Genomic DNA, 26330 nt, shown 5'->3' on the forward strand with positions numbered 1-26330 from the left:
TCGCTCCCTGGTAGGTCGGACTGGAGGGCGGCGGAAGTGGAAATGCGGGGCGGGGCCAGATCCCCAGGCCGCGGCGGGAGCTGTAGTTCTCGTGCTGGTTGCTACTTCGGATCTCTGCCGTCTGAGGGGGACGCCGGTTCGCTGTGTGCTGGCCCCGAGTCGCGTTGTCCCTGGAGGATAGTGGAGAGCGACTGGGTCGTGGTCCTCCTGGCTTTCTTACCGTCACTTTTGTTCTTTACGTCCTGTCTCCGGTTTAGCACCGTGAGGTGCGGCAGGGGTTACTATTACAGTTAGCCTTATCATCCCTCCGGCATTTTGTGTGATAAACACTCTGCAGCCACTTCTGCTGACCGAGACAAGTCAATTTTTGGTCTTTGCGCCTTTGCTAAGATCCTTTGCGGTGTCTCTCACGTGTGGCGTCTTAGCCGTGTGTGGAAGTCCTACCCGTTCATAGAACTCGGTTCAGAAGCTCCTGTGACTCCTGGACTCAACCTTTTCAGCTGGAACCGTTCCGTCCTCCCAGTGCCCGCTGGCTGCTCGCACCTGGCTTTAGTCTGGTTTGTTTCTGCTTTGATTCCTCGTTGCATTTGCGTGTGCCTCCCAACGTCTCCTCGGATGGCGACTGGATTTTGATTCCTCTTTGTGTTCACCAGAGCTAGAACAGCGTTTTGAATCGAATAATAATAGAAGCTGACACTGTGAGAAACCCGGCACTGTTGTACGTGTTTTAAACGAGTATCAGTTCACTTCACCTTCACAACCAGCTTACTGAGGAAGTATCTTATCCCCATTTTACAGATGAGTAAATTAAAGGCGACAGAGGCTAAGTGACTTTTTTTTTTTTTTTTAACTTACCCTGGGCCCCACAGCTACTAAGTTATGGAGTCAGTATTCTGGCTCCATCATTTAGGGATAAGTTAGTTATATAGGTTGTGTATACAGTCCAGAGTTCATGCTGTCGACACTGCGTTATACTGACTATAAGAAACTGTATTTGTTTATTAACTGGTACATTCAATTCAGGCTAGGTGGTATATCTGGGTTGGGTTTGGATGTGTCTTAAGTAAAAAATACGAAAATTGAAAGATGAGTTGCTTTCTAATAATAAAAGTAATTTGTCTATTGACACATACACACTACTATATATAGATTAGATAACTAATAAGAATCTGCTGAATGGCACGGGGAACTCTATTCAATACTCTGTAATGACCTATATGGGAAAAGAATCTAAAAAAAGAGCGGATATACGTGTGTCTATAACTGACTCAGTTTGCTGTACAGCAGAAGCTAACACATTGTAAATCAACTATACTCCAATAAAAATATTAAGAAAGCGCTTCTAGGAGGTTCCTAAAATCAAATGTTGAGGCTGCCTCCTCTTCAGTATGTGCAGAAAAGGGAAGGGTGCGTGAAAGCGCTAGGTATTCTGATGCTTGCTTCAACTCATGGCTTTGAAAATTGTCCCAGGCCTGCTCTTTTGTCGGCTCTCAGGTGGGAGCTCTGTTGGGAATACCTTTTTTAACCTCTCAAGAGCTTTGTCCTGTGTGAGTTTTTTTTTTACAGGTTTTGCTGTGGTTTCACTGTCAAATACACTCTACCTGCTCACGTTTTCTGATCTGCTTAGCAATCTTTTGATATTTGTTTGGTAGTTTCTCAGACCCATTATGCATGTATTCTATTTGCCATCTTGAACCAGATTTCAATTTTGAACTTTTATTGATGCCCTCCTTTAAAAAATGATCATATTTCACATATTTCAAAGGCTAAATATATTTTTGTTTTTGGTAATTTTCAATTTTAATATATCAGTAAATTAAACATTTTAGAAAAATGCAAGAAGAGTACAAAGAACTCTTGCATACACTCTACCTAGATTTGCCAAGTATTTACATGTTGCCCCATTTGCTTTATTGGTCTCACACACACACACACACACACACACACACACACACACACACACACACTTTTATTCTGAACAATCTGAGGGTAAGTTCCCCATTACCACTAAGTACATCATTGTGTATTTCCTAATAATAAAGACATTCTTACATTACCACAGTATAATTATCAAAATTAGGAACTATAGCACTTTTTTACCCTTTCCCAACCACAGAAGCAAAGCCAGAGTCACACACTGCAATTAGTTGTCATTTTTCTTTATCTTATTTGACCTTGAAATTTGGAAAAGTACAGGTCACTTATTTTGTAGAATGTCTCTCATTTTGGTTTGGTCTGATGTTGCCTCCTGATTTAGGTATGCATTTCTTGATAGGACTAAGAGGGAAATAATGATCCTGTATCACTCAGCATCCAATCAGAAGACAGATACCACATGAGTCATTTTAAGGAAAAATTTAGTATAAAGAGTCATTTTTTAGTAAAAAATAATTACTAAAAGGGGTAAGAGAGGACTGTAAGTTACACACAAATCTTACAGAAGTAGGAACTACAAAATGCAGCTACTACTTTGAGGGCTGAAGATGGGTTAACAAGGAAGCAACTTAGAAACTTAAACGAAGTGCTACTTTTCCACCCACAGGGGAGAGGTTCAGACCTCTGAAGAAAGGATGTGGTTCCTGCCACAGGAACATGCAGCCCACTGATGAGGTGAGAGGAAAATTGCTGGTGGCTGTGGGTCACTGGGCCACTGTTGAACTGTCAGTGGGAGCCTCTTTATGGTGGCTTCTTTGTCCTTTGGACTTGTCCCCATCATTTTTTGAGCAGTCCTTTACTTTTGGGCACATAGATGTTCCACGTGGATCTTGAACTTTTCTTACCCTAGAATCAATCATATCTCGAAGGCGGCCTGGTTCCTCTTAGTGGAGAAGGGTATTGAGAAACCAAGATCTGATTACAGTGTGTGTTTATTGCTACTTGTGTGTCCTTGCTTTGGTCCTTCTCAGCAGACAGTTAGGAAATCTATATATCTTTCCAAGAGTGGGAAATTAGCTCCCATTATATTCAGCATATTTATATGTTTGTTCACACGTGAGAAAACACAGGAGGTAACTTTATAACTGGTAAACCAAGCCTACTAATTAGAGTTCAATGTTTGTTTAAAGTTTTTTTTTTTGTTATTGAGGTAAAATGTATAAATCATGAAATTCACAACGCTTTTTAAAAATTATTTATTTATTTATGACTGTGTTGGGTCTTCGTTGCTGCACGCAGGCCTTCTCTAGTTGTGGCGAATGGGGGCTACTCTTCCCTGCGGTGCGCGAGTTTCTTATTGCCGTGGCTTCTCTTGTTGTGGAGCACGGGCTCCAGGCACACAGGCCTCAGTAGTTGTGGCACATGGGCTCAGTATTTGTGGCTCGTGGGCTCTAGAGTACAGGCTCAGTAGTTGTGGTGCACAGGCTTCGTTGCCCTGTGGCATGTGGGATCTTCCTGGACCAGGGCTCGAACCCGTGTCCCCTGCATTGGCAGGCAGATTCTTGACCACTGCACCACCAGGGAAGTCCCACAACTTTTAAGTATAGAATTCAGTGAATCTTGACAAATGCATCATAACTGTAACCCCCCTCTAATCAAGACTTAGCAGATTTTCATCACCCAAGAAAATTTCCTCATGCCCTTTTCCAGTCATTCTCCTAGGCCTAGAGGCAACTATTGCTCTGAAATTTTTACCATAGATTAATTTTGTATTTTCCAGAATTTCATATAAAATTGAATCATTAGAAAAAAATGAATCATATACTATGTTTGGTTTCTTTCACTCAATAAAATGTCTGTGAGGTTCTGTTGTTACATATATCAGTAGCAGGGTTTTTCTCTTTTTTTGGCTAGATAGTACTATATTGTATGAATATTTCACAACTTGTTGATCTATTCTCTTGATGGGTATTTAGGTTGTATCTATGTTTTCTTCCAAGAAGCTTTATAGTTTTAGCTTTTATGTTTGTATCTGTAATCAGTTTTTTAAAGTTTTTAAAAAATATTTATTATGTTTATTTATTTGGTTGCGCTGGGTCTTAGTCGTAGCAGCTGGGCTCCTTAGTTGTGGCTCGCGGGCTCCTTAGTTGTGGCATGCGAACTGTTAGTTGCAGCATGAATGTGGGATCTAGTTCCCTGACCAGGGATCAAACCTGGGCCCCCTGCATTGGGAGCACAGAGTCTTAACCTCTGCGCCACCAGGGAAGTCCCTGTGATCAATTTTGAATTAATTTTTTTGTATTGTTGAGGTAGGGTCGAGGTCAGTTTTTTTCCCACATGGATGTATAGGTCTTCCAGTAATGTTTATTCACTTTTCTTTCTCCCTTAAGTTGCTTTGGAACTTCGTTGAAAATCAGTTGACTATATACATGTGATTCTGTTTCTGGACTTAATTTGTTCCATTGATCTCTTTGTTCATTATTATGCCAACAACACACTGTCTTGATTCTTCTAGCTTTATAAGTCTTGAAGTAAGTTAGTGTAAATCTTCCTGTTTTTTCAAGATTGTTTTGGCATTTCCATAAATATGTTTAGAATCAACCTGTCAATTTCTGTTTAAAAAATCTTGCTGGAATTATAATTGGGATTAATGTGAATCTAAAGGTAAATTTGAGGAAAATTGACATTTTAACAATGTTGAATTTTACAGTCCATGGATAGGATACACTCTCTATTTATTTAGGTCTTATCTAATTTCTTTCAGCTATGTTTTATTGTTTTCAGTGTAGAGGTCTTACATGTCATTTGTTACATTTATTCCCAAGTACTCACATTTTGATGCTTTTATAACTGAAAATATTGTGAAAGTTTTTTTTTACGAATGTTTGCTAGTAGTGTATAAAAATACAGTTGAGTTTTGTATTTTGACCTATATCCTGTAACCTTGCTAAATTTACTTATTTTGGCAGTTGCTTCTTTCTTTTGAACTTCTGGCCATCATGGTGTAACTGGGACTGGATTTATTTTCTCATCTGAAACAACTGGAAAACGAAAATATATGAAACAGCGGTTTTCAGATACTGGACAACAGGCAGTACAGGACAGTGATTCCTGAGAGAAGGAAAATAAGGTGAGCCCCTGCTTATCCCTGCTTACAGTTGCCTCTGCTTACTAATTCTTGTCAAAAAGCAAGCCTCAAAAGGATCAAACTGGTACCAAGTAACTGTGTCCAATAACAAAAGCCAACAATTTTGAAAAGAGCTCAAGACAATTTGGCACCAACAGCATAAAATTCACAGTGTCTGGAATCCAGCAAAAGATTATCAGGCATGCAAAGGAGGCAAATATAACCCATAACCAGGAGAAAAATCAGTCATTAGAAACTGAACCAGAAATGACAAAGATGAAAGAATTTGCAGAAAGGATGTTAGAATAGCTATTATAAATACACTTCATATGTTCAGTAGATAAGACGAACATTGAACATTATAAAGAGAAAAAGGCAAGATATTTTAAAAACAAACCAAATTATGCTTCCACAGATGAGAAATACAATATCTGAAATGATGCAATGAAAATATACTGAATGGAATCAACAGTAGACTAGAAACTACAGAAGGAAAGGTTAAATATTTTTAAAAAATTATTTATTTATTTTTGCTGCATCGGGTCTTAGTTGCGGCATGCAGGATCTTCTCTGGGTCTTACGGAATCTTTTGTTGCGGCACACGGGCTTCTCTTTAGTTGTGGCGAGTGGGCTCCAGAGTGCGTGGACTCTGTAGTTGCAGCGTGCGGGCTCTCAAGTTTTGGCACATGGGCTTAGTTGCCCCGTGACATGTGGGGTCTTAGTTCCCCGATGAGGGATTGAACCCGTGTCCCCTGCATTGAAAGGCAGATTCTTAACCACTGGACCACCAGGGAAGTCCCAGGAAAGTTAATTAACTTGAAGACATATCATTAGAAAATATCCAAAATAAACACATGAGGAAAAAAGACCCTCCCCCTCCAAAAAAACCCCCCAAAACCCAGAACTTCAGTTACTTATGGTACAATATCAAGCAATCAAATATATTTAAAATTAAAGCTTCAGAAAGAGGACAGAAAATATATTGGCCAAAATTTTTCAGAATTTGCTGAAAACTATAAATTTACAAATCAGAGATATTCAATGAATATCAAGCAGAAGAAACATGAAGACACATTATTATCAAGCTGTTGAAAAGCAGTGATAAATAGAACATACTAAAAGCAGCCAGAGGGGAAAAAACACAGTGGCATAGTTCACATCAGAAACTATGCAAGTCAGACAAAATTAGACACCTGTAAGTACTTTTGTGGGGGAGGAGAACCCTGTCAACATACAAAAATACCTTTAAAAAAATGAAGGCAGGGGCTTCGCTGATGGCACAGTGGTTAAGAATCTGCCTGCCAATGCAGGGGACACAGGTTCAAGCCTTGGTCCGGGAAGATCCCACATGCCGCGGAGCAACTAGGCCTGTGCTCCACAACTACTGAGCCTGTGCTCTAGAGCCCGTGAGCCACAACTACTGAGCCCGTGTGCCACAACTACTGAAGCCTGCGTGCCTAGAGCCAATGCTCTGTAACAAGAGAAGCCACCATAGTGAGAAGCCCATGCACTGCAATGAAGAGTAGCCCCTGCTCACTGCAACTAGAGAAAGCCCACGTGCAGCAATGAAGACCCAATGCAGCCAAAAATAAAAATAAATAAATTAAAAATAAAAATGCAGGCAAATTAAAATTTTTTTCAGATGAACGAAAGATGAGGAATTCATTGCAAACAGACCACTAAAATACATATTAAAGGAAGTTCTTCTTCCAGAAGGAAAATTATACCACATGGGAATTTAGAATTATGTAAGGAAATGAAGAAGTTTAGCAATGATAAATATGAGTATAACTATAAAACACTTTTGTTCTAATTTTAAAAGATACCTTTAAAAGATTAATGCCTGATTAAAAGAAAAATATTAACAATCTATTGTGGAATTTATAACATAGGTAGAAGTAAAATGTTTGACAATGGCCAGGGAGAGGGAGAGAAAATATACTATTGTAAGGTGCATTTGATATACATGAAGTGGTATAATATTATTTGGAGGAAGAATGTGCTTAAAGATATAATGGAGACTCTAGAGCATCCTAAAAAAGAAAAAGAAAAAAAAGAAAAGGGAGTTCCCTGGTGACCTAGTGGTTAGGATTCTGGGCTTTCACTGCCATGGCCCAAGTTCAGTCCCTGGTCAGGGAACTGAGATCCCGCAAGCCACGTGGAGCAGCCAAAAAAATTAAAAAAGGAAAGAAGGAATGAAGGAAGAAGGAAAAGAGGAAACAAGGAAAGAGAAAGGTATAACTGATATACCAATAAGGGAGATAAAATGGAATCATAAAAGACATTCAATTTTATAAAAAAGATCAGGAAAATAGGGAAAAAATGAACAAAGAATAAATCAAACACATAAATAGCAAGATAGTAGATATAAGGCTACCTATAATGATAATCACATGATCTAAAATGGCCTAAATACTCCAATTAAAAGGCAGAGATTATCAGATTAGATAAAAGAAAAAAGTAAGACCGAAGTATATGCTCTCTGGGAAAATAAACAAACAAAAAATAAAAGAATGGAAATAATTATACCATGCAAACACTAATCCAAAAAAAGCTAGAATGCCTATATTAATTAGACAAAGTAGATTTTTAGAGTAAGGAATATTACCATGGATAAAGAGGGACATTTCATAAGGATAAAAGAATTAGATCATCAAGAGGACACGTGTTTGTAGCTAATAACAGCTTTAAAATACGTGAAGCAAAATCTGAGAGAATTTGAGAGAAAAAGACAAATTGACAATTATAGTTGGAGATTTCAATATCCTCTTCTCATAATTAACATAGTCAGAAAATCTGCAGTGATATAGAGGACTTGAACAACACCATCAACTAACCTGACTAATTGACATTAATTCACTTGCCACCTCTTTTGTGAATAAAGTTTTACTGGAACACAGACACACATACTTGTTTATATTTATCTGTGTCTGCTTTTGTACTATAATGGCTGAGTTGAGTAGTTGTGAGAAGACCATATTGCCAGGAAAGCCTGAGATATTTACTGTGTGGCCTTTTACAGAAAGTGTTTGCTCACCCCTGACTTAGATGAAAAGAACAGATTTATTGAAAGACACAAACTACTGAGGTTAACTCAAGAAAAAATACATAACTTGAATATCTCACTATCCATTAAAGAAATTGAATTTATAGTTAAAAGCTTCCCATAAAGAAAACTTTAGGCCCAGATGGCTTCACTGGTAAATTCTACTATCTTTTGATCTTTTATTTATTATTCTTGTCTAGTTCTTTCTCTACAGTGTTGAATAGAAATGGTAAAAATAGACATTCTTGCTTTGTTCTTGGAATAAACCACACTTTGTCATGATGAATTACCTCTTTTATGTTCTTCTGGATTTGATTTGCTGATAGTTTTTTTTTTTTTTTTTAAAGATTTTGATGTCTATATTTATGAGGGTTGGGGTCTGTAATTTACATACTTGTAATTTTTTCTCAGGGTCATCATGGCCTCCTAAAATAAGTTGGAGGGTGTACTTTCATTTTCTGTTTTCTGAAGGGATTGTGTTATTTATTCCTTAAAGTTTGATGTAATATGCTGTTTGAAGTCATCTGAACATGAAGCTTTCTTTTTCTTTCTTTTTGTTTTAATTGAAGTATAGTTGATTTACAATGTTGTGCCAGTCTCTGCTGTACAGCAAAGTGACTACAAAACAGAAGCTTTCTTTTTTTAAAATTAAATTTTTATATTATTTTTTAATTAATTTTTTTTATTGGAGTAGAGTTGATTTACACTGTTTTTGTTGTACAGCAGAGTGGGTCAGTTATACATATATCCACTCTTTTTTTTAGATTCTGTTCCCATATAGGTCATTACAGAGTATTGAATAGAGTTCCCTGTGCTATACAGTAGGTTCTTTTTAGTTATCTATTTTATATATAGTAGTGTGTATATGTCAATCTCAATATCCCAATTTATACCCCCCCTTCCCCCTTGGTAAACAGAAGCTTTTTTTTTTTTTTTTTTTTTTTTGCGGTATGCGGGCCTCTCTCTGCTGTGGCCTCTCCCATTGCGGAGCACAGGCTCCAGACGCGCAGGCCCATGGCCCATGGTCCCAGCCGCTCCGCGGCATGTGGGATCTTCCTGGACCGGGGCATGAACCCGTGTCCCCAGCATCGGCAGGCGGGCTCTCAACCACTGCGCCACCAGGGAAGCCCCAGAAGCTTTCTTAATGGGAAGGTGTGTACTAACAAATTCAATTTTTTGAATGAAAAGAGAGTTATTCAAAAATTTCTTCTTGTGTCAGTTTGGTAAATTGTGTTTTCCAAGGAATTTTTCCATTTTATCTACATTGTTAAATTTATTGGTATATAGACATAATATTCCTTTATTATCCTTTTAATGTCTTTAAAATCTATAGAGTTATACTCTCTTTAGTCTTGATATTCATAATTTGAGCCCTCTCTGTTTCTTGATCAGTCTTGTTAAAAGTTTATCAATCAGTAATCTTATCAAAGAACCAAATTTTGGCTTTGTTAATTTTTCTATTGCTTGGTTTTTAAAAATTTTATTGATTTCAGATTTTAAAATTCTGATCTGCTTACTTTGGTTTTAATTTGCTCTTCTTTTTCTATCTTCTTAAACTTGATTGTTTATTTAAAATCTTTCTACTTTTGTATTCATTTAAAGCTATAACATTCCCTCCAAGCCTCTGTTTTAGCTGTGTTCTACAAATTTTTCTGTTGTGTTTTTATAATAATTTAGTTTGATATATTTTCTAATTTTTACCCATGTATTATTTAGAAATGTGTGTATTTTTTTTAGATGTACAAAAAGTCATCTTAATTCTTCTAAGAGAACTTAATTTTCTTTGGTTTTTTCCCCCTTTTAAATTATTTTTATTATTATATCAATGGAAAAGTCTCAGGTTAAAAATAGTGGATTTTTAACACTTCTCTCTAACATTTTAATTTTTTATATTTATTTTTTGAGATATAATTGACATATACCAATTGTATTAGGTTTGGGTGCACAGTATATAATTTGATACATATATACAATTTGAAATGATCACCACAATAAGTTTACTTAACATTCATTACCACACAGTTACAATTTTTTTTTCTTGTAATGAGAACTTTTACAATTTACTCTCTTAACAACTTGTAAGTATATAATACAATATTGTTAACTATAGTCACCATGCTGTATATTACATCTGCAGGACTTCCTTGTAACTGGTAGACTGTACCTTTTGACTACCTTCACTCATTTCCCCCATCTCTACTCCCCACCTCTGGCAATCACCAACCTGTTCTCTATACCTATGAGTCCGGGTTTCTTTTTTCTTTAGATACCACATGTAAGTGAGATCATACAGTATTTGTCTTTCTTTGTCTGACTTGTTTTACTTAGCATAATGCTCTCAAGTTTCATCCATGTTGTCACAAATGGCAGGTTTCCTTTTTTAATGGCTGAATGATATTCCATTATATATATAAAATCACATTTTCTTTATCCATTCATATATCAGTGGACACTTAGGTTGTTTCCATGTGTTGGCTATTATGAATAAAGCTGCAATGAACAGGGGGGTATAGATATTTTTTTCAAGATAGTGATTTTGTCTTTTTCAGATAAATATCTAGAAGTGGAATTGCTGGATCACATGGTAGTTCAATTTTTAATTTTTGAGGTGCCTCCATACTGTTTTCCATAGAGGTTGCTCCAATTTTTGTTCCCACCGACAGTGCACAAGAGTTCCTTTTCTCCACATTCTCTCCAACGCTTCTCATTTCTTGTCTTTTTGATATTGGCCCTTCTAACACATGTGAGGTGATATATCATTGTAGCTTTGATATGTACATCCCTGAAGATTATAATTTCCGAATACTTAGGGATGTTTTAATTTCTAAATATTTAAGAATTTTCTAGACTTTTTGTAATTGATTCCACTGTGGTCATAGAACATATCTGTAGTATTTCAATATATTGAAATTTATCAAAACATTATTACTCAATATATAATTTACTTGATGAACATTCCATTTACACTTGAAAGTCATGGGTATTTTGTAGTTGTTTGATATTATTTTGTTGGGTAAATTTCAGTTAGGTCAAGGTGGTTGATAGTATTGTTTAGATCTTTTATATTTTTAACTGATATTTTTTTGTCTAATTATTTTATCAGTTACTGAGAAAGGGATGTTTATATCTACAAATGTGATTATGGATTTGTTTATTTCTCCCTTTAATTCAGTCAGTTTTGCTTCCTATGTTTGGAAGTTTTATTCAGTATTATTAGGTGCATGCATGCTCATTTATAGTTGTGTATGCTTAATGCTGTGATTCATATAATTATGAAATGTACTTCTTCATACTTGTCAGTTTTGTCTTGTAATATAAACAATTGTGGTAGGCTGAATAATGTCCCCCTCTCCCATCCCCCAAAAGATGTCCACGTCTTAATCCCTACAATCTGTGAATATGTTACCCTATATGGCAAAAGAAACTTTGTAGATATTAAATTAATAATCTTGCAAGAGAGATTATGTTGGATTATCCAGATGGGTCCAGTGTAATCACAGTGATACTTATAAGAGGGAGGTAGTAGTGTTAAAATCAGAAAAAGGAGATGAGGCAGTGGAAACAGAGATTGGGATAATGCCCTTTGAAGATGGAGAAAAGGGCCATAAGCTAAGGAATTTGGGCAGCCTCTAGAAGCAGGAAAAATCAAGGAAATGGATTCATTTTACACTTCTGACACACAGAACTGTGAGAGAATAAATATACATCATTTTAAGCCGCAGTATTTGTGGTAATTTATTACAGCAACAATAAGAAACTAATATATCACTCCAGGTTTCTTGTTTACTGTTGCATGGTATATCTTTTCCAATATATTCCGTAAACCTCTTTGTGTCATTATATTTAAACTGTGTGTGTTATATAGAACATATAGTTGGTTCTTGCTATTTCATTCAGTGTTACAGTCTCATTGTCATTTATTTGATGCATTTAGTCTATTTATTCATTTATTTAAAAGAGTAGTTCACTATGCACTTTGTTTGTTTTAATATTTATTTATTTACTTATTTATTTGGTTGCACTGGGTCTTAGTTGTGGCACGTGGGATCTTCGTTGCTGCCTGCAGGATCTTTGTTGCAGCATGTGGGATCTTTGTTGCAGCATGTGGAATCTTTTAGTTGTGGCATGCAGAATCTTTTAGTTGCGGCATGCGGAATCTTTAGTTGTGGCACACGGGGTCTAGTTCCCTGACTAGGGATTGAACGTGGGCCCCCTGCATTGGGAGTGTGGAGTCTTAACCATTGGACCACCAGGGAAGTCCCACTATGCACTTTGTTTATTTATTTACTTTTATTATTATTATTTTTTGGCTGGGCCCTGCGGCTTGCAGGATCCTTGTTCCCTGACCAGGGATCAAACCTGGCGCCCCAGCAGTGAGAGCGCTGAGTTCTAACCACTGGACTGCCAGGGAATTCTCTGTTTAGTCTATTTATGATGAATTCAATTATTGATATGGTAGGCTTTAGGTCTTTCCCTTTGCTATTTGTGTATAATTTATCTTATCTATTTTGCTTTTTTTTTTTCTTTCTTTTAAAGAAATTAAGGGGAGGAAACAAACCGCCATCTTTTATATGTATGTAAATATTTACCATTCTTCTTGTCTTCAGTCTTGTAGATTTAAATTTTCATCTTGTGACATTTTCAGTATGAAGAAGTTTCTTTAGTATTTCTAGTAGTGCCGGACTGCTCATGACAAATTATCTGTTTTCTTTACTATGAAAATGTTTTTTTTTTTCCTCTTCATTTTGCTGGATGTTTTTACTGGATGTAGAATTCTGGACTGGGAGTATTATTCTCCTCCTGACCCCTACTCCAGCTTTATTGAGATACAGTTGGCGTATAACATTGTGTAAATTTAAGGTGTACAACCTGATTATTTGTTACATGTATATATTGTGAAATGATTACTACAGTAAGGTTAGTTACCACAGCCATCAGCTCACATACTTACCTTTTTTTTTGTAGTGATAACATTTAAGATTTACTCTCAGCAAATTTCAAGTATACAATACAGTATTGTTAGGTATAGCCACTATGCTGTACATTAAATTTCTAGAATTTATTCATCTTATAACTGGAAGTTTGTACCGTTTGACCAGCGTCTTTCCATTTCCTCCGTGCCCTGGTCCCCGGCAACCACCGTTCTACTTTCTGTTTCTATGAGTTCAGGGTCTACCAGTGTTGTCACAAATGGCAGAATTTGCTTGTCTTTTATGGCTGAAATATATATATATATTTATCTGTCTCACATTTACTGTATCCATTCATTAATCAGTGGACACTTAGGCTATTTCCATGTCTTGGCTATTGTAAATAATGCTGCAATAAACATGGAGGCACAGATACCTCTTTGAGATTGTGACTTTATTTCCTTTAGATACATGCCCAGAAGTGGAATTGCTGGATAGTATGGTAGTTATATTTTTATTTGTTTATTCATTTATTTTAAAGTCTTCTCTATTTTTAAAAATTAATTAACTAATTAATTTTTGGCTGCGTTGGGTCTTTGTTGCCGTGCATGGGCTTTCTCTAGTTGCAGCGAGCGGGGGCTACTCTTTGTTGTGGTGCACGGGCTTCTCATTGCGGTGGCTTCTGTTGTTGTGGAGCATGGGCTCTAGGTGCACAGGCTTCAGTAGTTGCAGCTCCTGGGTTCTAGAGTGCAGGCTCAGTAGTTGTGACACCCGAGCTTAGTTGTTCTGTGGCATGTGGGATCTTCCCGAACCAGGGCTCGATCCCGTGTCCCCTGCATTAACAGGCAGACTCTTAACTACTGAGCCACCAGGGAAGCCCGGTAGTTGTATTTTTAATTCTTTGAGGAACCTCCATACTGTTTCCTATGGTGGCTGCACCAACAGTGTTATTCTTTTACCTTTCTAAAAATGGCATTCCATTGTCTTTCTCCTTTTAGGTTTCTGATGAGAATTCAGCTATCATTCATGTCATTGTTCCCCTCTGTTAATGTGTTATTTTTCTTTGGCTGCTTGCAGTATTTTCTCTTTATCTTTGGTTTTCAGTAGTTTTGCCATGATGTTCTTTAGGTGTGATATTCCTTATATTTATCCTGATTGGGGTTCATTTTCTCATAGCTGCAAGTTTTACACTAAATTTGGGAATTATTTGACCATTAATTCTTCAAATTCTTTTGCTGCTGTATTATATTTCTCCCGTATTTCTGGGACTTCATAAATGTAGCACTTATATTATACTACTTCATATTGTCCTACAGGTCACTGAAGCTCTGTTCACTTTTTCTTCTCTTCTTCATATTAGATAATTCCCAGCAATATATCTTCACATTCTCTGACTTCTTCTTCTGTTCTTTCCAATTTGCTGTTAGTCACATTCTTTAAAAATTTTTTTAAATTAAAAATTATGGATTTATTTTCTGTTTTAGGATATTCACTTTGTTCTTTTTTATAGTTTCTACTTCTCTGCTGAGACTCTTCAAAGTTCAAAGATAGTACAAGGCATTCCTTTATACCCTTCACCCCACTCCCCCTAATGTCAACATCTTATTTATTTTTTAAAATTTATTTAATTTTTTGGATGCGGTGGGTCTTAGTTGCTGTGCATGGGCTTCCTCTAGTTGCAGTGAGAGGGGCCTACTCTTTGTTGCAGTGCGTGGGCTTCTCATTGCAGTGGCTTCTCTTGTTGCAGAGCACAGGCTCTAGGCGTGTAGCCTTCAGTAGTTGTGGCACGTGGGCTCAGTAGTTGTAGCTCACGGGCTCTAGAGCACAGGCTCAGTAGTTGTGGCACATGGGCTTAGCTGCTCCGCGGCATGTGGGATCGTCCCGGACCAGGGCTCGAACCCGTGCCCCCTGCACTGGCAGGCGGATTCTTAACCACTGTGCCACCAGGGAAGTCCCTAATGTCAACATCTTATATAATCACGGTACATTTGTCAAAGCCAAGAAATAAGCACTGCTACATTATTATTAAATAACTCCAGGTTTTCTTGAATTTCACCAGTTTTCCATTAATTTTCTTTTTCCTGTTCCAGGATGTAACCCAGGATACCACCGTGCATTTAGTTTTCAAATTTTCTTGGTCTTCTCTGGTCTGTAATAGTTCCTCAGTATTTTCTTACTTTTTATGACCTTGATGAATTTGAAGGTACTGGTCAGATATTTACAGGTCTCAACTTGGAGTTATCTGATTATTTTTCATGTTTAGACTGAGGTTATGGGTTTTGGTGAAATATACTTCAGTGATTAGGTGCCTTTCTCATTGCATTGTGTTGGGGGTACATGATATCAACAAGACTTATCACTGGTTGTTCACACACTTAACCCTGTTCATGGGTGAGGTTGTGTTTGCCAGGTTTCTCCACTGTAAAATTACTGTTTTCCCCATCAATACATTATTCTTTAGAAGTGAGTTGCTAAGTATTGCCAACACTCAAGGGGAGGAGGATTAAATTGCAAACATGAGGCAGGAGTATCTCCATATATTGTCTGGAATCTGTGTAAGGAAAATTTTAACTTCTCCCCCATTTATTTATTCAGTCATTTATTTATAAATCAGTACAGATTCAGAGGAGTGACATCAATGATGGCAGAGTAGGAGACTCCAGCCTCTGATCCCACAAAGAACAACAATTAGACAGCTATCTACTAACAAAAATAGCTCTGGGAGACCACGGGAGCAAAAGTGGTCTCCAAGCCTCTAGCTGTGAAGTTGCTTTACCGTGGGTCTGTAAGAAGGTCAAACATTGATGAATGGTCAGTCTGTCATGTGGCTCCCTAAAAAGAGGGAGCTGGTCTCTGGGTGTCAGGTTAGTCATGGGTACATATTTAGTGAGTGCTACCCTTCTAGGCTATACATTAGATGTGAGATTAATCCTGCCTCCCTGGGATTGATGGTTTCTTGCTGGACTTTCTGAGAGTATTTAGATATTAACCACTTAAAGACTGGATGTAGGCAAATTTGTGAAATAGGTGAGGTGTGCTTTTAGTATTTCGCACTCTAGTGACTAAGATTGCCTCCTTCAACCCCATCATCTCTGTCAAAAATGTACTTTTTCTATGCTATATCTGAGCTCGGCTGATGAAATCTGTGCAAATATGTACTATTGCCAATGTACTAGAGGGTTTTTATGTGTGCCAGTGGGTTGACATGCTACTCCTCGCTGATAATATATTTTTATCCTAACAGTGGTCCTTTGCAGGTAAAGCTTTATTCTAAAGAATGATGCTAATGGTGAGAAAATAAGTTGTGGAAGGTGAATGAGAGCAGGGTGGTGCTTTGATTCTCAGCTCTTCACACTTCCTTAAAGAGCTGGCCTTGACTGAATTTAGTTTTTCTGAGAACGCATAGGTGTGGTTGAATAAACCAATGTGTGACTGTCTTTCCCATGTTTTGAATGCGATTTGCACATGAATTTCACAACAGTGGTCAATCTGGTAAGGCATTTTTACAGAGGAAAATGTACAGAAGCAGTTTATGAGGTTGATCCCCCAATTATTTTTGGCACAAATGCCTCAAAAATGAGAAAAACTTTATTATTTCTCCTTAGTAAGGTTGGGAATAGATAAGGAGGCAAGGTGTTGTTTAAAGATATAGGAGGGAGTGATGAAGGAAACCATAATTCTGTACTGTTGATGACACTGGATTGTGATGTTTACTTGTCTTTCCCTTTTGTAGTATTTTTAGGACATGGACTGTATCTTATCCACCCTTGTATCCCAAACACCTAAAATAGTGTTTGCTTGTATCAGTGAATATTCAATACTTGAATGGATAAATAAAAAAATAAGAATTTAAAAATTCTTATTCTAGTTGTTTCTATTAGCCCACGAGTTAATTAGGGGAAACTGAGCAAAAAACACGGTGTATCTGAATCCTCCCTTAACCCTACTCATGTGAGCATTCAACAGCTGGCTCTAAGAAGGCAGAGGACCAGTTGAATCTAGATATAGTCAACACTATATACATATATGTGTGGGAACAACACCCTTTATTCGGCACTAGAGACACACTGTGTACAGCACTAGTCCTGGAACCCATGCCATGAGGATACGGAGGGACAACTGTGTAATGTTCATAGAAGGAAGTAGTGGAAACAAATTTCTATCTCCTTATAATCTCTTACCTTTGGTTCTGGGGCCGAGGGGTATCTCTTAGTTATGGATATAACGGTAGTGACTCCCACTTGGTTAAGGATGTCATGATTCCGATTCCATTTGGGCCTTGGCTTGGCAACTACCGGGTGCACAGTGCATTTACTTACTCAAAGAGAAGCACAGGAGTACAGCATTCACATAAATTCTCCCCTGAACAGATGGGATGTGGACAGCTTTCCTCTGTGTCTAGGGTTCAGTTCTCTTGTAAGGCTTTTTGCCACCTGTCATCAGAGCTGGGGCTAGTTCCTCACTGTTTGTCCCCCTTAAGGATGTTACATTAGAAATAGCTTGTTTCCTAGTCAACCTGGACTCTTGTCCATTTTGGTTTTTTGCTATATTATTGTACTTTATTAAATAATTTTTGGACCTTAGGTACAGGGATTAGAATTCATCAAACCATCCCTATCAGTTCATATATGCCCCTCCAAGTTCTGTTCACCTTCTCCTTCTTCCTGTATCCCCGCTTCCATTCCTCTTTCCTCCACAGGAATATACTTTGATGTTTGATACATTCCTTGAGCTTATTTGTATCCTTAAAAAATATGTAGTTTTAGTCTTCGTTTCATATTTAATTAAATGTTTTTTCTGTATATCACTGCTTTACTTTTTCCACCAGCATTATGTTTTTGAGATCTATCCACGTTGCACTATGTACTCGTAATTCATCCTTTTAGCTGTTGTACAGTCTCCATTTTATGTACCCATTCCCTTAATACAGACACCTAGTTTGTCCCCTCACTGTCACAAACAAAGGGGATGAATGTCCTCTTACATGTCCCTATTCCCGAGTCTTCCCCATCTCAGGAAACGGCCCTACCATCCATTCAGTTGTTCAGATTCCAAACTGCGGAGCTTTCTGATACCTTTCTCTTTCCATTTACTAGTGCCTCAACACATTTTCTTATCTCTACCACCAAAGTGTATTCTAAATCTCATCACTTCTCTCCATCTCCACTTTTAACACTAGTCCAAGCCACAGTGGTTGTTCACCTAGCTTACTATGACAGCTTCTTTTGTTACTGCCCACCCCCCGAAAAAAACCCCACAGTTTTATGGAGGTACAGTTGACACACAATAAACTGAATTTATTTAAAGAGTAAAATTTGTTAAATTTTGACATAATGGATATGCGCATAAAACTGTCACCACAATCAAGATAGTGAATATATCACTATATAATCCTCATGCTTTTTGTAATTCCTCCCTCTCTTTCCTTCCTGTCCCCCACTCCAGGAAAACCCTGACCTACTTTCTGTCATTAGAGATTAGATTGTATTCTAGAGTTTTACAGTACATAGAGTTTTACAGAGTCATTAAGTATGTACTCTTTTTTTTTTTTTCTGGCTTCTTTCACTCAGCATAATTATTTTGAGATTTATCCATGTTGTCATGTGTATCAATAGTTACTCCTATTTATTGCTGATATTCTATTATATGGATGTGACACATTTATTTATCCATTCACATGTTGATGGATATTTCCAGTGTTTGGCTACTAAAAATAAAGCTGTTATGCACATTTAGATACAAATCTTTGTATGGAGATAGGTTTTCTTTTCTCTTGAGTAAAAATACTTAGAGGTGGAATGGCTGGATCATCTGGTAGATATATGTTTAACTTTTTAAGAAACTGCCAAGCTCTTTTCCAAAATGGTTGTACCGTTTTCTATTCCAACAGGTATGAGAGTTCCATTTCCTTCACATTCTCAACCATACTTGGTATAGTCAGTCGGTTTTTTTTGGCATTTTGGCAGGTATTTATTTTTCCAGGGTGAACATGCTTTCAGAAATTGACAGTAGTTGCTAGTCAGACTTCTACAAACACAAAGGATATTACCCAAGCGTCCACCAGGCTGGTTTCTCAATTTAAGCTTTGTGATCCTAGCTCAAAATGTTGTAAATTCTATTACTGTTTGAATTTGGAATACAGAATTTTGCCAGCGATAGCACTGGCATTTGAGTCAGTAGTGAAGTGAGTTTTCTCCCCAGGAGGCCAGGTGACTGACTTGAAGCAAGGGCATGCTGTCCAAGATTGTGGGCAGATCATTTGAACCTCCTCAAAGGTGAAGAGAAACGATGTAAAGAAAACAACTTCATCTTGCCAGGAACAGTTGCCTTTTCCTTTGGTTCTCTCATTTCTGATGACTGGATTTTCCTACTGTCCTTTTGTATCTTTCTCTTTCTTCTGGCAAAGGAACAAAATGTTCACACACTCAGGTACACTCAGTCCTTTACTTAAGTAGCTTTTCTAGATGAATTTGGAGCAGTGCCAGTGAAACTGAAGAAATACATGTTTTTCTGGACTAGTGATTAGATTTACAAAGCTTTTAAAAAATAATTGTTGAAAACATAGGTCTGTTCATTTACTTATTTTTGTTTTGTTTTGCACTGACTCTCTGGGCCAAGAACGGTACTGTGCTACAGTCTTTTTAATTTTAGCTAGTCTCTTTTTAATTTTAGCTAGTCTAATAGGTACTTAGTAGTATCTCATTGTGGTTTTAATTACCATTACCTTAAATATTAATTATGTTGAACATTTTTCATGTGCTTATTTATCATCCATACATTTTTCTTTGGTAAAGTATCTCTTCAAATATTTTGCCAATTTATTTGTTTTCTTCTTATTGAGTTGTCAGAGTTCTTTATATATTCTGAATACAAGTTCTTATCAGATATATACTTTGCAAATATTTTTTTCCTCAGTCTGTGGCTTGCCTTTTCATTATCTTAACAGTGTTTTTCAAAGAACAGAAGTTGAAAATTTTTATGAAGTCAAGTTTATCAGTGTTTGTATTCTAATTTGTATTTTTTGTGTGTTGTCTAAGAACTCTTTGCCTAGTCCAAGGTCACAAAGATTGCCTTTATGTTTTTTTCTAGAAATTGTGTAGTTTTAGGTTTTGCATTTAGGTGTGTGATCTATTTTGATCTTACCTTTATGTATGGTATAAGGTATGAGTTGAGGTCATTTTTTTTAATTATTCTTAAAGATGTCTAATTATTCTAGCACCATTTATTAACATAACTACCCCTTTTTTCATTGAATTCCCTTGATACCTTTGTTGAAAATCAATTATCACATACATGTAGGTCAATTTCTGCATTTTCTCTTCAGTGCCATTTATTTATTTGTTTCACTTCTACTCTAATGTAGCTTTATACTGAGTCTTGAAATGGGGTCATATAGTTGCCCAATTTCATTTTTCTTTTTCAAAATTCTTTTAGCTTTTCTAGGTCCTATGGTTTTTCCTGTAGATTTTAGATAAATATCCTGTTCATATGTTATTTTGTACATGTATGAATATATCAGAGGGAATTACTGGGTCAATGGGTACTTTCAAATGGGACCACCAGTTTAAAGTCCCCAGCAATGTATGAATTAAAGGGCCTATTTCTCTATACCCTCATCAAGCAAAGGTGAAGTGAACCACAGGATCCTCAAGATCATGATGACTTTTCACTCCCAGCTGTATCCTGGAAAGGTGATGAGTTTTTACTTAGGAGAAGGTCTTTCATCTTCTTCACGTTAGAACATCTATAAGACAGATCTTTTCCTTGCTAGTAATGGTCTTCTCTCATAGCAAAACTTCGATGATAATAAGGTCTTTATTTCACTATTAGTACTGAGATGGGGAAGGAAATGAAGGGGAGGGGAGAAAACTCCTGTGCTGGCATACAGGAAAGAGTGTGAAAGAAATGTGATAAAAGCTAAGGAAGGAGTGATTTTCAAGGTGGAGGGAGCATTCAAAGTATAAAATGGTAAAGAGATGTAAGGTAACATAATGAGAGGAGACTAGTCAATGAAATTGACAGTGTGGAGGTCATTGTTCACATCCTTCATTGGTGTGCTGGTGAAAGATGTGAAATTTCAGTGAACTGACTAATAAGTAGAAGGTAAGGAAGTGGAAACAATGAGTTTAGAAGTCTATTTTAAGAAGTTTTGTGATGGCAGGAAGGAAGGCGATGTTATCTAAAGAAAGGGTTACATGTAAGGCCAATATATTTTTACATATCGATAGGAGAGAGTAGCGCACGTTTACAGCTTGACGTGAAAATTTCAGTTGAATGGGAGAGACTAAAAACACATGCAAGACAAATCCTTGAGGCAGTCGATGAATATGAGACCCAACGCACAACTGGAAGAAATGACCGTGGGTGGAAAGGGTGCCCCCTTTTCTCAGGGAAGTGGGGAGGATGGGTGAGGATGTTGACAGGGTTTGTGTAAGGGGTAGGGAAGAAAATGTAGACTGTTCTTGTCTGGTGAATTCCATCTTCTCAGTGAGATAAAAGACAAGGTCCTAAAGCTAAGAATGAGGGAGGTAGTGAGAAGTCTGGGATCTGTGGAAGGCTGCATTTTAGAATAATCACAAAGGGAAAAGACAGACATCCGCTTAGAGACACAGCATTTGCCGGTCTGCACCAAGCACTCAGGTGAAGCAAGAGGCCACACATTGTCAGGGATTTCAGTCTGCATTATTACATGATTATTGGCAACAGCCCATGTCAGACTAGTTGTGATAACAGAGAAGTCAAATGGTAGGAATGATGAAGGGTGGGGATTTTACAGGGTGGTTTCAGGGGAGAAAAAATGTGTCAGAAAATAGAAGTCGCCAGAAGTAGACAAGAAACTTAAAGAATAGGGACCCCAAAGTAAGGAACATACGGATAGGAAAAGATTTGGGAGTAATAGTATAGAAGAAGAAATAAATAGTACTGTGAACATTTTTGTACATATATCCTATTTCTCTACAATAGATTCATAAAGGTGACATGAATCATGGGCCAAAATGTATAGCAAGTTTAAATTTTTATAGATATTACCAGATTACAAAAAGACTGAAGCAATTTTACTCCCATTAGCAATGGATGAGTTACTGGTCCTCCACCCTTCTCAGCTCCACATATTCTCAATGTCTTAAATTTTGGCTCGTTATTATCATTAGTGTGAATGTGTGGGCTGGGGGAGTGGTGTAGGAATGGTATATCCCTGTTTTAGTTTGTGTTTTCCTAACTGCTAGTGTCTTTGGGAATCTTCTTATATTAATCTGTTATTTGTATTTCCTCTGAATTACCTGTTTATATCCCTTGGCCATTTATGCTATCATTCTTTTTTTTTTGTCTTTTTCTTATCAATCTGTAGGCACTCTTTGTATATTAGGGATAACCTTTTGTCAGTCATATGTCTTGCGATTATTTTCCTTCTATTTGTTATTTGTGTTTTTAAACATTATGGAGATCTTTTTCTTTCTATTGATGCATTTTAAGTTTTAATAAAGTCAAGCCTCTTATTTTTCCCTCATTGTGGATTCTGGTTTTCCATCCAGAATCTCCTACCTGGGATTATACATACATTTTTCCAAAATTTTTTCTAATACATTTATATAATTATTATTATTGTTATTTTGTTTTACATTTTAATCATGAATACATTTTTTTTGTTGTTCTGAGTAGAGTTCTAACTTGGAACTGAGAGGATGACTGAGTTCTGGGCCTAAGTCCTGGATCATTGTGAGGGAGGGAACAGGTTTGAGAACGCTGGTGACAAGGAGTTGAGTATGAGGTGGGCATATGGCATGTGCCTTAAAGGAGCCATTTTTAAAAACTGTAGTAGGGACTTCCCTGGTGGGCCAATGATTAAGAATCCGCCTTCCAGTGCAGGGGACGTGGGTTTTGATCCCTGGTTGCAGAACGAAGATTCCACCTGCCGTGGGGCAACTAAGCCCACGCACTGCACCGAAAGATCCCACGTGCCACAACTAAGACCTGATGCAACCAAATAAAATAAATAAATAAATAAAATATTTAAAAAATAAAAAATTGTAGTAAAATATTTAAAACATAAAATTTACCATTTTAACTATTTTTAGCTGTACAATTCAGTGGCACTAATTATGTTCACGATGTTGTGCAACCATCTGCCACTATCTATTCAAGGAGGCATTTTTATATGATTAAGAAATAATGGTCTGGAATCAGCAAAGGGAACAATCACACAACAACAGCAAAATGCAGACTTTCCTCTTCTTGCCACTTGTACTCCCCTTCCAACTCTGTGGGAAATTTAGCAGACTCATCATGAGAGGACATGATTTTTTAAAAAAACAGTTTAAACAGGGTTGCAGTTAAGTCAAAGAAGCGTGGGAATATTCTGCATAAAGGATCATACTACAGGGTAATCTGTTTTCGATGTCCAAGGGTTATAGTGAGCACACCAGATAGGGTTTACGGACAGGGGCAGTGAGAGGATGGTCAAACTGTGTGGGACCCAGATCAGGATGGGGACAAGGGCGTGGGCAAGTACCAAGGACAGGCATGAGCCTTTCCCATAGACTCAGACTAGACACTAATGGTATCTCATACCACGTTACTCTTCCTGCTTCTGGCCTGGTCAGCGTGTAGACGTGTTACACTGCTAACAATAGATTCTAAAAAATTGTTTGTACAAATGCACAAAGATTTATGTACAAAGAAACAATTCAAATATCTATCAATATCAAAATGATTAAATAAATAACCTCCTTTTTGCTTTCTTTTTTCTTCTGGAGAACAAACCTTTTAAAATGAGAATGTTTTTATCTTTTAACTGTGCAACTAGAAAACAGTAGTAATCAAGACAAAACGAAACCAGTCTGCACCCTCTAACCCCACTGTCAAGCTCTTATGTTGGTGAGGTAGCTTGGCCTTGACAATGTGTTAGGCTGTTCTCTGGGGCTTCTCTGAGCTCATCCCAGGCGGAGGACTAGTTTGGTTCTGTTGCTCTGGGGATGGAGGCTTAGACTGTAATTGTGCTGCTCCATTTGTGCTTTGGATTACTGCTTAACGCACCTTCTCCTTTCTCTCCCACTTTTAAATCTATTCGCAAAAGTTGCATTTTCTTTCTTTGTCCCCTCAGAACAGGTCCTGCCTGTCTTGAAAAGGGCCACATCCTTGGTCACATGGACATAGGGTCAGTGACCTCACTGCACACATTCCAAGTTTTGTCATGGATGCTGGGACTGCTCTTAGGTTTTGGCTTGTCTTAGCTACAGTCATGTCCCAAACTGTTATATATGTGATGTCTCTCCACATATTGGCTAGAATGTGCTCTGTAGATCCCCAGTAAAGAGCTAGCAGGTTTCTTCCCCTTAGTTCTTCCTATTTTTTGCTTAAGTAATGTTCATGACTTGCAAGGTCCTGCATGACTTGTAACCAACTATTTGCATCTAAATGCTGCTGGCTGTGACAGGTATAGAATGCTCAAATGCTTTCCTGAAAATTGTTAGTTACACTGGTTCTTTGGCCATATATTTTTCCTTAGAAAATGCCTGTCCCCTCTTGAGAGCAGTGGGAACATAGTAGGAAGATCACTGATGCTGGAGTCAATAAGACCAACTTTTACTCAAATCCTTTTTCTAATAATTGCTGTGTGACTTTAGGCAAAATGCTTAATTTCTCTGAGACTACATTGAGCCATACTGTATGATTGTTCTATCCAAAATAGCCTATCTCCTAACTCTCTGCAACATCCACTTGTTTAGTTTCTTCAAAGCTCTTGTCACAGTTTGTGATTCTCTTCTTTATGTGTTACTTCTTTCAAATTATTATTTATCATGTTTTGAAGATGTGCCTGCTCACAGTATAAAATTCAAAAGTTACAAGGGATATATAGCCATGAAAAAAGAGTCTCTGTTCCACCTCTGATTACCAGCTCACCAGTTCCTTTCCCTGGAGAAAAATACTGTCGACTTCTTATGTTCTTTACCAGATATAACCTATTCATAAGCATTTATGTACACGAGTGTGCATACACACACACACAAATACACACAAGTTGTAGCATAGTATACACACTGTTCTGAACTTAACTCCCCATCCCCAATTAACAGTATATCTTGACTCTTTCTATGTTAATACTCATTAGTACTGCCTTATTCTGAATTCTATTTTATGGATTTAGCAATTTATTTAGCTAGTCTCCTATTAATGGAAGTTTAGATCATTTCCTCTCTTTTGCCTTTACAAACAATGCTACAATGACTATATTTCTACAGATGTAGTTTTGTGCTTTTTGAGTGTTTGTAGACAGGCCAAATTGCTCTACATAAATCTGCAGATTTACACTCCCACCAGCAATGATAGTTTCATTTTCCTCTACATCTTCACCAATGCAGTTTTTCATGAAATGTTTTGATATTTGCTAATAATTAAAGAGATGAAAAACGGTTTCTCATTGTGTTTTAAAAAATTAATTAATTTATTTATTTTTGGCTGCGTAGGGTCTTTGTTGCTGCGTGAGGGCTTCTCATTTCTCATTGCGGTGGCTCCTCTTGTTGCGGAGCAAGACTCTAGCTGTGCAGGCTTCAGTTGTTGTGGCTCGTGGGCTAAGAGTGCAGGCTCAGTAGTTGTGGCACACGGGCTTAGTTGCTCCACGGCGTGTGGAATCTTCCTGGACCAGGGATCAAACCCATGTCCCCTGCGCTGGCAGGCAGATTCTTAACCACTGTGCCACCAGGGAAGTCCCACTTAGTGTGGTTTTAATTTGTATTCCTCTTATTAAGAATTATAGTGAGCATCTTTTCACATGCTTATTAGCCATTTGTATTTCCTTTTCTGTGAACTGACAGTTTATAGCCTTTATCCTTTTTTATAAAGAAATTGGGTGATAGATCTTTTCCTAAATAATTAGTGAGGAAAAAGTTTTTTATATACTAAATAAATGAGCCATCTATGTGTGATACAGGCTGAAAATATTTTGTCCTAGTTTGTAATTTTTCTCTTTATATCATTTGAAATACTTCATTCTCTGTTCTAAGATTAAATTAGTTAAGGGAAAGTATAAGACAACTGACCTCTAGTGAAGAGCATAATTATAGAAGCACCAGGAACTAACTGGAATTAGCATTGTTGTGTCAAAAAGGATAGAAAATTGGTGCATTTGCTAGTGAAACACTGAAATGAGCACAGTGATTACATTTATGAAGGCTCATCCAGGAGACTTTAAGAGTCTGTAGTGTATAGCATTCACTGACAGACTCGGGGACTCATCAAATATCCCTAGACTCAGAACCGAGCTACTAGTGGAAAATGTTGTTGAGAGACTAGAGCAGCCTGGGAATATTCTTTAAAGATATAAAATTCCGGATAGGAGCTCACCTATGAATAATCAATTTTTGTGAGAGTGCAA

At 37.3% G+C, this 26330-nt stretch overlaps 1 long non-coding RNA gene across 2 annotated transcripts in view; it reads left to right on the forward strand.

Moving 5' to 3' along the window:
- Window positions 1–22: 22 nt before the first annotated feature.
- Window positions 23–26330, forward strand: part of LOC113612976 (uncharacterized) — a 171433-nt gene continuing 145125 nt past the window's right edge. For both annotated transcript variants that reach the window (XR_003430043.1, XR_003430042.1), the window contains exons 1-3: window positions 23–776; window positions 2543–2610; window positions 4845–5005. This is a non-coding gene — a long non-coding RNA (uncharacterized LOC113612976). The remainder of the gene's footprint in view (window positions 777–2542; window positions 2611–4844; window positions 5006–26330) is intronic.

Source organism: Aethalodelphis obliquidens, unplaced genomic scaffold (genome assembly GCF_003676395.1).
Source record: "Aethalodelphis obliquidens isolate GAN/ISIS:26980383/991018 unplaced genomic scaffold, ASM367639v1 scaffold83, whole genome shotgun sequence".
Classification (NCBI taxonomy): Eukaryota; Metazoa; Chordata; class Mammalia; order Artiodactyla; family Delphinidae; genus Aethalodelphis; species Aethalodelphis obliquidens.